The following is a 15,922-nucleotide window of genomic DNA, read 5'->3' on the forward strand; positions in this document are numbered from 1 at the left end:
GGGTTAAGGGCCTGCTGCTGGCAGAGCCCCCCTGCAGCCCAGCCCAACGGTGAGTGGGGTGGGCTGTGCACCCTGTGGGGGGTAGGAGGCCCACCCCTCCTGAGTGGCCTCTCTGCCCCCACATAGCCCCCCACAATCCACCCACAAATCCCAAACCCCCAAACTACCCGTACACCCACCCACAACCCCTCCAAAAACCCCACCCTACCACCCACACCTTTTTTCCCCCCAAGCCCCACATCTCCCCCACAAATCTCACACCTACATGCCCAGCTGGCCACTTGGGATGGGAGAGACCTGCTGGCAGGAACAGGGGCTGCAGGGGAAACTGCCACAGTGCAACTTCCCTGTGCCCACACCAGTACTGGGACATGCAGAGCAGCCTGGGGGGACTTCTGGTATCAGGAACCCCATGGGGGGTGTGATGGACTGGGGAAAGGGGTGGAGGTGGCAGCAGGGGTGTGTGTGTGTGAGAGATAGGTGTCAGGATCGGGGATCACTCTGGGTAGGAGAAATCGCCAGAGCCAGGCTTAGAGCCCCCCTGACCCCCTAAAGCTGCCTGTGCAGTCTCTGGAGGCTGGCCTGGAAGGGAGGGCCTTGACCAGCCCAGTCCCTGAGCCCCAGTTGAGGGCTTCCCAGGAATGTCATGGGGATCACTGAGGCCTGGGCACAGGCGCAGGTAGCAGAACAGCAAGGACTGCCACTGTTCAGAGCCACAAAGCAGTGAGCAAGACAGCTGCAGCTGTACCCATGTCCTGGTGCTAGGACAGAGCTGATGTGGGGAGGGAGCTAGTGAGGTCAGGAAGGGGCTTCAGGTCAGGAGTGAGGAGACTGGGGGGCGGTGCTCTGGGTTGAGAGTAAGGGGCATGGGTAGGGGCAAGGCACCAGCATATCAGTGCTGCTCAGTGCTTCACATCCTGGTGAGCAAAGGGGGCAGAGGCAGCTCTGATTTTTCTATGTTAAAAAAACTAAAAGCAAATGCCAAAGTATATAGATATTTAGAATTTTTATGATGATGATAGTGGCACTGGTAGGTTTCCAAATTGCTTTAAAATTGTAAATATATCAATAAAACAATGCCCATCTGACTGATCGATATAGTGGCATTTCATTTAATTGTGGAAGAACAATAATTTGGGGGGTATTTTAAATAGTGAATTTCGGATTTTTTATCAGAGAATTTGCAGTTTTAAACAGGGAATGTCAGGGTTCCTGCTACTGAGGCAAGTGGTGGTACCCAGGCAGAGGAGCCTGCCTAGGGCTGGCACCGGGGACCCAGCTGGAGGGCAAATGATGTGGCTGACCTGCTTACCATCTGGGGGCAGAAAGACCTGCTTTGACAGTACAAAGCAGGCTACCACAGTGAGAACATCTTCCAGCTGATAGCTGCCCAGATGGCAGGATTGGGGCTGGATGGGGTCACACATGGCAGCAGTGCTGCATGAAGGTCAACTGTGCAGCCACAGACCAATGATAGCTGGTTCAGGGGTGAAGGAGGCTCTGCTGCAGTACCCATGCCACAGCCTAGGTGGCTGGGCAGTCCCCATCCAGGTCTGGCAGGCATGCAGACATGGAGCTGCAGGTCCAAGTGGATGGATGTTATCGCAGGTGGCAGCAGGTCACAGCCAGGCATCAGCCTCCACTGCCAGACTGCTGCAGTAGGTAGAGGGTGCAGGGTCCACTTTAGGTCAGGGCCACTGAGGCAGTCCAGCTGGCACAGGGGGCTAGTGTCCCCAGATACTAATTGGATGGGCCCAAGAAGCTACTGAGAGCAAGTATCCTTGAGCTACTTTAGCCTGGGTCAGGGCTGGATCCTGTCAGCAGTTGCCACAGAGGTTCCAGAACAATTCCTCTGCCTCCTTCTTCCTACAGGCCAGGCAGCTTGCTTCCATGCCACCAGGCCTGCAGCACCCAGGTTCTGGGGGTGAGGGACTCCCACCCATGTAGGATGCAGAGCTGGTGATGCCCTCCCCCCAGTGGTCCCCTTCGGAGAGCCGCCCCAGCCCAGGCCCCCTGCCATGCATCGGCTGTGACCCAAGCATACCCCTGGTCAAAATCACCTGGGTGAACCATGATGAGCTGTTACAGCATGCTTAGGGGAACACCACCCACTATGTCCTGATGCTGATGATCATCATGGTGCCCCAGGAGCAACTGAGAACCTGGCATGGGGCCCTGAGCTTTGATGATGCCAAAGGCAAGCCCACGCTTCCACGCAATGTTCACTGCCAACTAGAGGGGTATCTCTGTCTACATTATGTGTCCCTGACCCACATGGCTGAGGAGAATATTGCTGCTGCCATCAATAAGTTCCTCTACATGTGATGCACACCTGGCTGCCTAGCTGGGAGCCTGCAGGCTGCTCAATAGAGTCCTGAACTACCTTCTGTCTCATTATGTGTTGGGGGAGGAGGGTGAAACTGGTGGGCAGTGGGGGAACTTGGCCAGCCATGGTGGGGAGGGGAAGGAATGAAAAGAGCAGGTCCTCCCATCCCCCTCATGTGGGGCTTCTGGCTCTAGGTGTGCAGTCTGGGAGTGGGTGGGTAAGCTGGCATGGGCACTTGTGTCCATGGTGCCCCCTCCTCCCTGTGCAAGGATAACCAGATAGGTATGGTAGGTGCTCCTGGCGGTTGGACTTTGTGTCTGCCTGAAGTGAGATGGTTCAGCTGCCTATGGTGTCCTGGGGCATAGAAGCACAGCACCTTACCACCTGGACAGTGGCCCCATCCAGAGAAGAGCTGGATCTGCTCACTGCAGGGGCCATCCCTGGATTCTTCTTACTTGGGGTGTGCTGCCAGAGTTCACTGGGCAAGTTCTGGCCTGGGATGCCCGAGCTTCCAGGTAATGCTAAGGGTTGTGAGCACACCAGGACCTGGTGCTGGTACCCCAAGAGGCCCTCCCCAACTGAATCCTCCTCCTCACTTGGCCATGGTACAGGCTCTGGCAGCCCATGTATGCTTGAGAACATGTGGCTGGCCTTGCCAGAGTATCTCGGGCCCGGATACACTATGCCCACAGAGCCTTGACCTTTATGTGGCACTGCTGGACAGAGCACTGGTGGCTGCACTCCCACATGCGCTCTGCCATAGTTTGGTGCCCAGGTGGTTTTCTCTTCCATCCTACCAGTGACTGGACGAGGAAGACGGCAGGAGAACTGCATCAGAGAGACCAACTGGCGGCTTCGGCAGTGGTGTCTCGAGGCAGGCTTCGGCTTCCTGGACCATGACCCGCACATCACGACGAGGGACATGCTCAGCTGGGATGGGCTTCACCTGTCCCCCAAAGGTAAGCGTGTGTTTTCTTCTAGGTTGGCGGATCTCCTCCGGCGGGCTTTAAACTAGGGTCGTCGGGGGGAGGGGAGTACGAGGGCAGGGGAAGCTGTGGACCACCAAACCATGTGGCACCCACAAGGACAGCCCAGCCTGAAGAAGGAGAACATTGGGAACCTGAAAGCCATGGGGAGGCCAGCACAACAGAACAGGTAAGGAACAAGAAGGTAAGAAACAATGGGCCCCATGGACTGGGAGCGGGGGGGCAGCAAAGACGCCAGTCGCAGGGCTCAAGTGCCTATATACTAATGCTAGGAGCATGGGGAACAAGCAGGATGAACTAGCGCTCCTGCTTGCACTAAACACCTATGACTTAGTGGGGCTAACAGAGACCTGGTGGGATTCATCCCATGACTGGGCGGTACATATTGAGGGCTATAGATTGTATAGAAAGGACAGGTCGGGGAAGAAAGGGGGGGGTTGCACTTTATGTCAGTGAGCAATATACATCAACCCTCATCAAGACAGAATCCGAGGCTGAGGAAGTAGAAGGATTGTGGGTTAGGCTACATGGGGGGCAAGGAGAAAGGGATTTGGTGGTAGGGGTCTGTTACAGACCCCCACACCAAGGGGAAGAAATAGATGCGGGGCTCCTGAGGCAACTCTTGGAGACCATAAAAGCTAAAGAGGCGGTAGTCATGGGGGACCTAAACTACCCGGACATCTGCTGGGAGACGCAGACAGCAAGGTCCCATCACTCACGCAGGTTTCTAACTTGTGTACAGGACCTCCACCTGACACAGGAGGTGTATGGTCCCACTAGGGGGAATGCCATACTGGATCTGGTATTGGCAACGGGAGATGACATGATAGGGGACCTCCAGATCGGTAGCTATCTGGGAGACAGTGATCACCTTATGATAGAATTCAACATAAGACGGCAAGTGGGTAAGGTAACTAGTAGGGTGAAAGTGCTAGACTTTAGGAAAGCTGATCTCATTGCACTCAGGCGATTAGTCAAGGAAGCACTGCAGAGTAGGAGTTTTGATGGGATGGGTGCCCAAGAAGGGTGGCTGTGCCTAAAGGAAACGATCCTTTGGGCACAAAGCAAGACGATCCCCGAGCGAGGCAAAAGAGGGAAAGGGGCCAGGAGGCTTCCATGGCTGACCAGAGAAATCCAGGGCAGCCTAAGGGCCAAAAGGGGAGCACATAAAAAGTGGAAACAAGGTGAGATCACTAAAGATGAATATACCTCCTCTGCTCGTGCTTGTAGGGAGGCAGTTAGGCGGGCCAAAGCTACCATGGAGCTGAGGATGGCAACCCAAGTAAAGGACAACAAGAAATTGTTTTTTAGATACATAGGGAGTAAAAGGAAGGCCCAGGGAGGAATAGGACCCCTGCTAAATGGGCAGAAGCAATTGGTGACAGATAGGGGGGACAAGGCTGAACTCCTCAACGAGTTCTTTGCCTCAGTGTTCCTAAGCGAGGGGCACGACAAGTCTCTCACTGGGGTTGTAGAGAGGCAGCAGCAAGGCGCCAGTCTTCCATGCGTAGATCCTGAGGTGGTGCAGAGTCACTTGGAAGAACTGGATGCCTTTAAGTCGGCAGGCCCGGATGGGCTCCATCCGAGGGTGCTGAAGGCACTGGCCGACGTCATTGCAGAGCCACTGGCGGGAATATTCGAATGCTTGTGGCGCACAGGCCAAGTCCCGGAGGACTGGAAAAGGGCTAACGTGGTCCCCATTTTCAAAAAGGGGAGGAAGGAGGACCCGGGCAACTATAGGCCGGTCAGTCTCACCTCCATCCTTGGTAAAGTATTTGAAAAAATTATCAAGGCTCACATTTGTGAGAGCCCGGCAGGACAAATTATGCTGAGGGGAAACCAGCATGGGTTTGTGGCGGGCAGATCGTGCCTGACCAACCTAGTCTCTTTCTATGACCAGGTTACGAAACGCCTGGACACAGGAGGAGGGGTGGATGTCGTATACCTGGACTTCAGGAAGGCCTTCGATACGGTATCCCACCCCTTACTGGTGAACAAATTAATAGGCTGTGATGTGGATGACTGCACAGTCCGGTGGGTGGCGAATTGGCTAGAGGGTCGCACCCAAAGAGTCGTGGTGGATGGGTCGGTCTCGACCTGGAAGGGTGTGGGCAGTGGGGTCCCGCAGGGTTCGGTCCTTGGACCGATACTCTTTAATGTCTTCATCAGCGACTTGGACGAGGGAGTGAAATGTACTCTGTCCAAGTTTGCAGATGACACAAAGCTATGGGGAGAAGTGGACACGCCGGAGGGCAGGGAACAGCTGCAGGCAGACCTGGATAGGCTGGACAAGTGGGCAGAAAACAACAGGATGCAGTTCAACAAGGAGAAATGCAAAGTGCTGCACCTAGGGAGGAAAAATGTCCAGCACACCTACAGCCTAGGGAATGACCTGCTGGGTGGCACAGAGGTGGAAAGGGATCTTGGAGTCCTAGTGGACTTCAAGTTGAACATGAGCCGGCAGTGTGACGAAGCCATCAGAAAAGCCAATGGCACTTTATCGTGCATCAGCAGATGCATGACAAATAGGTCCAGGGAGGTGATACTTCCCCTCTATAGGGCGTTGGTCAGACCGCAGTTGGAGTACTGCGTGCAATTCTGGGCGCCACACTTCAAGAAGGATGCGGATAACCTGGAGAGGGTACAGCGAAGGGCAACTCGTATGGTCAAGGGCCTGCAGACCAAGCCCTACGAGGAGAGACTAGAGAAACTGGACCTTTTCAGCCTCCGCAAGAGAAGGTTGAGAGGCAACCTTGTGGCTGCCTATAAGTTCATCACGGGGGCACAGAAGGGAATTGGTGAGGATTTATTCACCAAGGCGCCCCCGGGGGTTACAAGAAACAATGGCCACAAGCTAGCAGAGAGCAGATTTAGACTGGACATTAGGAAGAACTTCTTCACAGTTCGAGTGGCCAAGGTCTGGAACGGGCTCCCAAGGGAGGTGGTGCTCTCCCCTACCCTGGGGGTCTTCAAGAGGAGGTTAGACGAGTATCTAGCTGGGGTCATTTAGACCCAGCACTCTTTCCTGCTTATGCAGGGGGTCGGACTTGATGATCTATTGAGGTCCCTTCCGACCCTAACATCTATGAATCTATGAATCTATGAATAGCTGCACATATATGCGTTTTGGACTGGGTGGGCCAGCCAAACTGCGCAGGACCTTTGCATCACCCCAGATTGTGATAAGGTCTGTGGTCTTCTGCTCAGTCCAGTGTGGCCCCTGGGCTGCTGTCTCCACTGTTGAGTAGGTCAATGTGGCAGTTACTGCCAGGGGCCTCAGGGGGTCAAGCTGGGGCTCCAGGTGCCAGCACTGGCTAACATGTGCCTGCTGGCATGAAGCACAGCACCTGGGAGGCAGATTCTGCTCATGTGGAGTCCTGGGGGGCAGAACTGGGGTCCACGGGGCTGTAGGGCCCAGCACGTGCTTGCACCAGTTGGGCCTGGATGCTACAGGGAAGACAGCTGCTGGCATGGGTCCCAGGAGATATAGCTGGGGTCTGCAGGGCTGTAGCACCTGGCATGTGCCTGCATTGATGAAGCATAGTGCCCAGGGGACAGGCAGAAACTGGCATGGGTCCCAGGGGTCATGCCAGGGGTCTGGAGGCCAGCTTGGGACAGCCAACAAGCAGTCCTTGCCATATGGCTGCACAAACTGCCAGCTATATAGCTCTGTACCAAACAGGAACCCTGTCCTCTACTGGTTTGGCTGACTTGGCGCAGTTTGCATCCAATGTCAGAGTCTACACGTGCAGTACCGTGCATTAGTTAATGTGCCATTTTTCTATTATCAGTATGTATTGGTACTAGCAAACAACGCATTAGACTAATCTAATGTGCAGTACTTGCCATGCACATGTAGACAGTGATGCTTTACTGTGCTTTAGGTTAGTCTAATTTGCAGTAAGGCATCTTATGTAGATACACCCTACTGGTCAGCAGTCTCCTTATGGAACAAACAGAAGTGTGACTGGGGGGTGACTAGTGTGCCCTTTGTCCTCTTCTATTTATATGTGTAATTGTCTGAAAAGATAAGTATTGAGTGGGTGATAAGTAGGGGTCTACTGAACTTGAGGTGGATGCTAGCTGATTTTGCAAGTAGATTGCGGGGCTGGCAGCCATTTTTGTGGGTTGAGTGTGGTGGGCTTCCCCACACCTCTGATTGGCTGAGGGGCCCCAGTAGTCCCACCCCTCCCCAGAAGCCATTAATTAATGTATTATTAAGCAAGGAATAATCACTTCCCTCAGTCTGCTGGCAGCTCTCCTACTAATGCAGCAGAGTATGCTGTTAGCCTTCTTGGCAACAAGGGCATATTCAACTTGGCATACTGGCACATATTCAGCTTCTTGTCCACTGTTACCCCCAGGTCCTTTTCTTAAGAGTTGCTGTTGAATCAGTTGGTCCCCAGCTAGTACCGGTGCATAGGATTGTTCTGTCCTAAGTACAGGATGTTGAGCTTGTCCTTATTGTACCTCATGTGATTATATTTAGGCCAATCCTCCAATTTGTTGAAGTCTCTCTGAATCTTAGCCCTACCTTCCAGTGTATGTACAACCCCCCCTGCCCTCCCCCTCTGGCTTTGTGTCATCTGCAGACTTACTGAGGGTGCAATCCATCCCATCTTCCAGGTCATTGAGGAAGATATTGAACAAAACTGGCCCCAGGACTAACTTCTGAGGTACTCCACTTGATACTGGCTGCCAACTAGACATCAAGCCATTGATTACTACCCTATGAGCCAACAATCCAGCAGTTTTCTATTTAACTTATAGTCCATTCATCCAACTCATACTTCCTCATCTTGTTTGAGAGAATGTTGTGGGAAACCATATCAAGAGCCTTGCTAAAGTCAAGGTATATCACATCAACTGCTCTCCCTGCATCCACAGAACTGGTCACCTCATTGTAGAAGGCAATCAGGTTAGTCAGGCATGACTTGCCCTTGGTGAATCCATGTTGGCTGTTCCTAATCACCAGGGATCCTGTTTTTCCCTGATTTAAAAAAAAAAAAATCCCAATTTTTGGTTAAAATAAAGTAAGCCCAAATCCACATTTTTCCATGATTTAAATGCAACATATATATATGCAACACTATATATATACTTAAATGCAACACTATATATACATATATATAGTGTTATATATGTATATATATGTATATATGTATGTATGTATATATGTATGTATATATGTATCTACATATACACATTAGTGTTGTTTCATTTAATCATGGAAAAATGTGGATTTGGGGTTAATTTTTTTAACCAAAAATTGGGAATTTTTTTAAATCAGAAAACCAGGATCTCTGCTAGTCACCTTTTTCTCCTCCAAGTACTTAGAAATGGATTACTTGAGGACCTGTTCCATGATTTTGCCAGGAACTGAAGCAAGGCTGACCAGTATGTATTTCTGTAAATACTCCTTCCCTTTCTTAAAGATGGGCACTTTTCCTATCATCTGGGATCAATCCTGATCACCACGAGTTTTTAAAGATGATGGCCAGTGGCTCTGAAATCACATCAGGCAACTGCCTCAGCACCATCAGATACATTGCATGCAGCCCCATGGACTTATACACATCCAGCTTTTCTAAACAGTCCCATATCTTTTCTTCTGCCATTGCTGACTGCTCACCTTCTCCCCAAATTGTGCTGCCAAGTGTATTAGTCTGGGAGCTGACCTTACCTGTGAAAACCAAGGTAAAAAGGCAGTGAGTATTTCAGCCTTTTCTGAATCATCCATCATTAGTTTGCCTCCCCCATTCAGCAAGGGACCCATGCTTTCCCTAATCTTCCTTTTGTTGTTGGCATACTTGTAGAAACCCTTCTTGTTACCTGTCATGTCCCTTACTAGCTGCAACTCCAATTGCACTTTGGCCTTCCTGATTTTATCCCTGTATGCCTGAGAAATACTCTTTTACATCTCCTTAGTTGTTTGTCCAAGTTTCCACTTGTAAGATTCCTTTTTGTGTTCTAGTTCACTGAAGAATTCTCTGCTAAGCCAAGCTGGTTTTCTGCCATGCTTGCCAGTCTTCCTGCACATTGGGATGTTTCGTTCCTGAGACCTCAGTAAGGTTTCTTTAAAATACAATTAGCTGCCCTGCACTCCTTTCTTGCTCAGACTGGCCTCCCAGGCGATCCTGACCATAAGTTCCCTGAATGAGTCAAAGACTGCTTTTCTGAAATCCAGGATTCTGCTGTTTTCTTTTCTTCCTTTCTTCAGGACCCTGAACTCAATCATCCCATGGTCACTGCTGTCCAAGTTGGCATTCACTACTACAGTCCTCACCAAAGCTTTCCTGTATGTGAGTGGCAGGTCAAGAAGAGCATTGTCCCAGCCACTTGCGGAGGGTTTGGGATTGAGAGTATGGTCGGGGGTAGAAAGGTAAGAAAGATTTATTGACTTAACAAAAACACAACTACGTGTAGTAACAAGACAAACAATGACAGACAAAAGCAATTCATGTCGGCAACTTATCGGCAGTCCTCTCTGATGCCTGATACACAGCAAGCTTCTCTTTCCACAAAGTTCAGCGAAGTCAGGCGTCCCTGAACAACACTGTCCAAAGGGGTACCGGGAAGGACCCTGGAATGCAGTCCTTGGGCTCCTCAAGGTCCACAGGCCCACTGATCCAGGCAACAACCAACTAATCCTTTTCACAGAGCTGTAACTTCCTTCTGAATGGTTTCCAGATATTCTAGCCAATTTAAAGCTTCTGAATGGTTCTGATAACGTACAACCACTCAGATTCCTTTTACTTCAACTGTCCTTAGACTGACTAATTAGCAGTACAAGCTTTGCATTCCTTTGATAAGGCAATTTTAACTACACCACAGGGCCTTACTACTTCAAGGCTTTGCTAAATATACTAGGCCTTACTTTATATTGGCCTCACTACATCTTAAACTTTAATTAGGCTCTTAGCAACAAATTAGAGCTTAATATCTAAACAAATATAGAAAAACACTTGGTCTAATCTTCATAGGGCCTTCAGCAAGCACCTTTATCACACAGACATAATTTCAGCTGTCACACTGCACCCCTTGCTTGCTGAAGCACTATGATAGCTACAATTAAAATGCTAAAGCTATATGCGCTACATCGGGAAATGGGGATGGATCTATAAATTTAACTTGCATAGCATGAACAGATTTACAACAACAATGTTTAAAACACTATTTAGCTGTTGCTACTAGGGCAACGCAAAATACTATGATGCTCAAGATGGTTAGCCACGTAGTTGAGATGACACTTGGTGACACATGAATAGTACAGATTACATCATACCATTTACAAGGCTCGGGCACATTGACAGTCCGACTGATGATTTACCCACCCTCTCAAGCAAGGAGAGCCAAATAAGTACCTTGCTGAGCTTTTGCCTCAAGACTTTGCAGCTTATTTTTTTACTTTATTTCAGTTTTCTAATGATGGCATGTCTACATCTGATACCCATGAAGTGGGTATCTTAAAGTTGAGACGTATAGTTTCGGAGGAAATTTCTGGCTATTTTAGGGTGATAGTACAGTTACTTCATTGCAGTAGAGCAATGGCTTCACTTTTAGCTCCTAAGCAACAAGAATTGCATGAAGTCTAGGTGGTACCACTTTCATGCAGCAAACGACTTGGTCTTTCCCAACAAACATATTGTTCTAGTGTTACATATGACACATTAGGTAACTCATATACGCAGGTCATGTTATGTGGGTTGGGATTTTAACTTGTAATCTCCATCAGGGTGTGGAGTTATATATGGGCAGTGTTGGGGCCTCCTGTGGGGGAACAGCCAGAGATAGTAGAGAACACCTAATTTTTTACAGATTACATTTATCCTTCCTTCTTTGGGAGCTTGTAACCATGCTTTACCTCTCAGAGAGTGAAAGAGCTCCCACTGTTGCTCATGGGGATGATGCTGTATCGGGTTAATGAAACGGCACTTCTCTGGCAGAATCATAGCAGTGATTTGCTTTAGGAATCCCACTGGTATAAAAGGATGAGGATAAGTGTTGGAAACTTGTGAATACAGCCTATTTCTGGTTGTATTAAAGTGGGTACCATTCCACCACACCTCTGTATAGGTATGATTTACAAACCATGTAATAACTTTGGTCCAACCTGTAATGCGCTCTCCCACCTGGTGAGCCTCCCACCATCACTGGAGAGTGTTGTCAGCCATAGGGATGGGAGGGGGCAGATTCTCCCATAAACACAGTAGCTCGAGAGGTTGAACAGATGCAGAATGCACTATTGGGGACACAAACTCAGGGGCGTTGAGCTCAATGGGGTTCCCCTCAGGAAGTATGTAACAACAAATTCCCAAATGAGCAGAGCTACAACAATCACCTCCCCTCCCACAGTTAGTCATTCCAGCCTTCAGGTAGGGAATGAACCCAAGATAATAACTGGTGCCACAGGTGCTCTGACAGTTACCGCCTTGCCAGTCAACTATCCTGTTTTTTCTACTCAGAGACCAAGACAATACTTGTTCTGGGGTTGCGGATTTCTTCCACCATGGATACTGCCGCTGGATCATGTGAAGGCCATCTGAACACGTTTCCGGGGGATGCTCTTTAGGGTCAGGCCACTTCTTGAGGTCTTCAGGAGCAAGTTCATTAATATCTGGGTAATAAGAAGGATAGTAGACACACCCTACCCAGGAAACACAACAAGGCGTTAATAAAAAGAGTACATTCATAACAGTTAACCACTTTATGATGCCAGTCGATTCAGAATGGTGACAGAGCAGGACTCGTCTTTACTGGCAGGCTCAATTAGAAATGGTTATGGCTGCACTTGTGGACAGATCCAATCTGTAGGAACAAGACAACAAGGAGCTTGGCTCCCGTTAGATAAATCTGACTTAAATACCAACCATGTATTATGCATACCTTTTGCTAATAGTGTCCCCTCCCATTTATTTCCTTGAGGATGCTTCACTACTACCTGATCTCCTGCCTGGAGCTTTCCCGGGTCACCACCCCTAGGTCGTTTTATTGCCGGCTTACGGGGACCAACCAATCCAAAGGCCTGTTGCATGGGGCTACCTCCTGGACGGGGTTAGTTATTGGCCCAATTGATAGCTCAATCCAGGTGCAAGTCTCAGTCTTTAAGAGCCGGGCCAGAGGCTACCCGCAAATTGCATTTGAGGATGCCATTGGCTTGCTTTACCAATCCGTTAGACTGTGGATGGTGTGGGCTGTGATATGTCCATAACATGCTATGTTTCACGGTCCAGTCATACACAAGATGATTGCAGAAGTGAGGGCCATTATTGCTCTGTAGTTCTATAGGTGGTGGATACACAGCTAGCAGAGTTTCCAGTGCTGCACAAGTATCCTGGGCTGTAGGTCTCGCTGAGACATGGGCGAATGTTATTTCTGTGATAACTTTTACAGCTACAAACATGTAGCGTTGCAACATGTCCTTGATACTAATGGATTCAATCCATGCAGGCTTATAACTTTGGATGCTTTCTGTCAAGGCTGGTAGTGATGGGATGGCAGCTATCAAGGGGTCAGTATTAGCATTCAAAGCTCAAAAGTCAATAGTCAACTGCCACCCTCCATTTGGTTTGCGCGCTGTCCACAATGGATTGTTATACGGAGAGTGGGTTCGAATAGTAGTCTCATCTTGTAACACAGTGTATCTTATAATACACTGGATAGGTTGTGTGGCCTCGGGGGGAGTTTGATACTGGGGTCTGTGCACTCCTTTCATGGGAGGCAGGGTTAGTGGGATCATTTGCATTGAGTTACAGCTGTTATAGCCATTTCTTCTGGTTCTTGGTGAGGCACTGAGCACCCAAACTGCCAATTCTTTTGATCAAGGGCAAACTGCTGTCCTCTTAGTACATTAAGTCCCAGTAAGCTTGGTCCCCCTTTAAGTATTACTGCAGCCGCTGTTACCTTAGAGTTATTAGGTAACACGAAGGTTGCTTCGACTAGGTGTTCTGGTCGTCTGGTGCCTCCAACTCTAATTACTTGATTAGGGGTTTCTTTCTCCCCCTTCCAATCTGTGGAATCCAAAATGCAAATCTGGGCACTCGTGTTTAATAGCATATCAATTGACTTTTCACTTTTACTTAATTGAATCTGTACAGGTATCCAAATTAAGGGACCAATATTAACTTAAGATACCGGTTCTCGGCTTGCTACTACCCCCATTGTAGCTCTTTTCTTTGGGGGTTGGGCTGGCCGGACTCCTTAGACATGTGATCAGGCGGGGTAAAAGCTGGAGGCTCTGCATGTGCCTGGGAAAATGTTGACAGTTTTGCTTTCAGGGCAGAGAAGCTCTCCGGTGACACTGTTGGTGGCACAAAAGGCTCTGCTTTTGGTCTTGCCCTTTTGGTACAGTGTTTAGCCCTCAGCCCTTGCAAGGCATTGATGGGCAGTCTATTGATTTGCACTTCATTGTAACAGGCAGCTAACAAGTCTTTCCATATTTTTGCTTGCGGAGTCTTAAGCCAGCCTTTCCTGGCTTTTCTCAACAATTCAGGGGGATCAGGGGGTTTATCTTTCACTGAAGCCACTGCCATGGCCTTGGCAGCTTTCATCGGCTTGGTAAGCCTTGGCTTCTGCAAAATGGGTAGAAGCTGCACTTATTGCTGGATCACATCTCTTACTGGGTAATTCACCACATCTGGCTCCAAGGCTGACAAGGCCAAGGTGCACTCTGTTGGTGGTTGCCAGCAAAACCTCCTCCACAGCAGTGCTGTCATGACTTCTGCATCTAGCGTGCGAGTCCAAACCGCTGTACAAATGATTTCAGTCAGTGATAATAGATACAAGCAGTGGACAGCCTTTTTTAAATTGGCCCATGCCCAAGAGGCAGGGTTAAGCTCTTTTTCTATATTACCATAACTGACTGCAGTGGCTTGGAGCACAGCAGAAAACAAAGTAAGATTTTCATCAGTTCTTGCAAACTGATTTAACTGGAGCTCAGGGCATAGAACCATTTGGGCTGCTTCGGCTCTATTCACTGAAATTGCAAATACCCCTTCACTATACATTTGAACTAGCCAGTCTATTACTAGGTCTCCTGGCTTGAATTTATGCTGCTTTTGAATATTTTTAATCTTTGCACAGGTAAAGGAATGCAGCTCTGTTTGGGGATTCTCTCCTTGCGGCCTTGAATGAGTTATCACCATGGGAAAAACTTGGCTGAGTTTCTCCCTCGGGGCGGGGAAGGCCTGGCGAGGTTCCTACCTCTGGGCAGGAACATACGGGGGTGTTTCAGCACCAGGCTCATCATAAATCTTCTCCTCTCCATCAATCTCTTCCCTTTGATCTTCCCAGAGTTTAACTTTTGCTTTATCTCTATACAGACACTTATGGGAGGATTGCTTCATAGTCTGCGCTAACTGCACTTTCTTCTGGAGGGCAGCGGCCACGCGTGGGACCATAATTTTTCCTTTCTTCTGTTTTAATGTTTCCAAGCAGCTCTGCGAAGCTCGCACAGCCTTGCATGCCATGCTGTTGGAATTTCTCACATCTTTTAACTCCTTACTCAGCCGAGTGACCTCTTTCCGGAGCTGGGCATTCTCTTCAGCCCGTAACTGCAGGCATGTTGCCAGCAGCCACGACAGGCACCCCTTCTCAGGCTTACCCCAGGCAGCAGCAGCAAACCTAACCCAATGGTCGGGTACAGTTCCCAGGTCACTCCAGGCAGGTCTCAACCTATCCTTATCCCACCTGGGATTCTCCATCCCCGTCACCTCCTTAAGCAAAGCTACTAACGGGGCCCACACAACTCCCTCAATTCTGACCTTTCTCTCCGGACCAGAGCCTCTCAATCCTGTTTGTGATGCCAATTTAAATCCCAGTCACCTGCGGAGGGTTTGGGATTGAGAGTATGGTCGGGGGTAGAAAGGTAAGAAAGATTTATTGACGTAACAAAAACACAACTACGTGTAGTAACAAGACAAACAATGACAGAAAAAAGCAATTTGCGTCGGCAACTTATAGGCAGTCCCCTCTGATGCCTCATACACAGCCAGCTTCTCTTTCCACAAAGTTCAGCGAAGTCAGGCGTCCCTGAACAACACTGTCCAAAGGGGTACCGGGAAGGACCCTGGAAGGCAGTCCTTGGGCTCCTCGAGGTCCACGGGCCCACTGATCCAGGCAACAGCCAACTAATCCTTTTCACAGAGCTGTATCTTCCTCCTAAATGGTTTCCAGATATTCTAGCCAATTTAAAGCTTCTAATAACGTACAACCACTCAGATTCCTTTTACTTCAACTGTCCTTAGACTGACTAATTAGCAGTACAAGCCTTGCATTCCTTTGATAAGGCAATTTCAACTACGCCACAGGGCCTTACTACTTCAAGGCTTTGCTAAATATACTAGGCCTTACTTTATATTGGCCTCACTACATCTTAAACTTTAATTAGGCTCTTAGCAACAAATTAGAGCTTAATATCTAAACAAATATAGAAAAACACTTGGTCTAATCTTCATAGGGCCTTCAGCAAGCACCTTTATCACACAGACATAATTTCAGCTGTCACAGAGCATGGCCCCTACTTGGCCTCTACAACACTTGCACCGAGAGGTTGTCCCCAAAACTCTGCAAAAACTTCCTGGCTTGCCTTTGCACTGCTGTATTGCCCTCC

This window comes from Alligator mississippiensis, chromosome 6, assembly GCF_030867095.1.
Source record: "Alligator mississippiensis isolate rAllMis1 chromosome 6, rAllMis1, whole genome shotgun sequence".
Lineage (NCBI taxonomy): Eukaryota > Metazoa > Chordata > Crocodylia > Alligatoridae > Alligator > Alligator mississippiensis.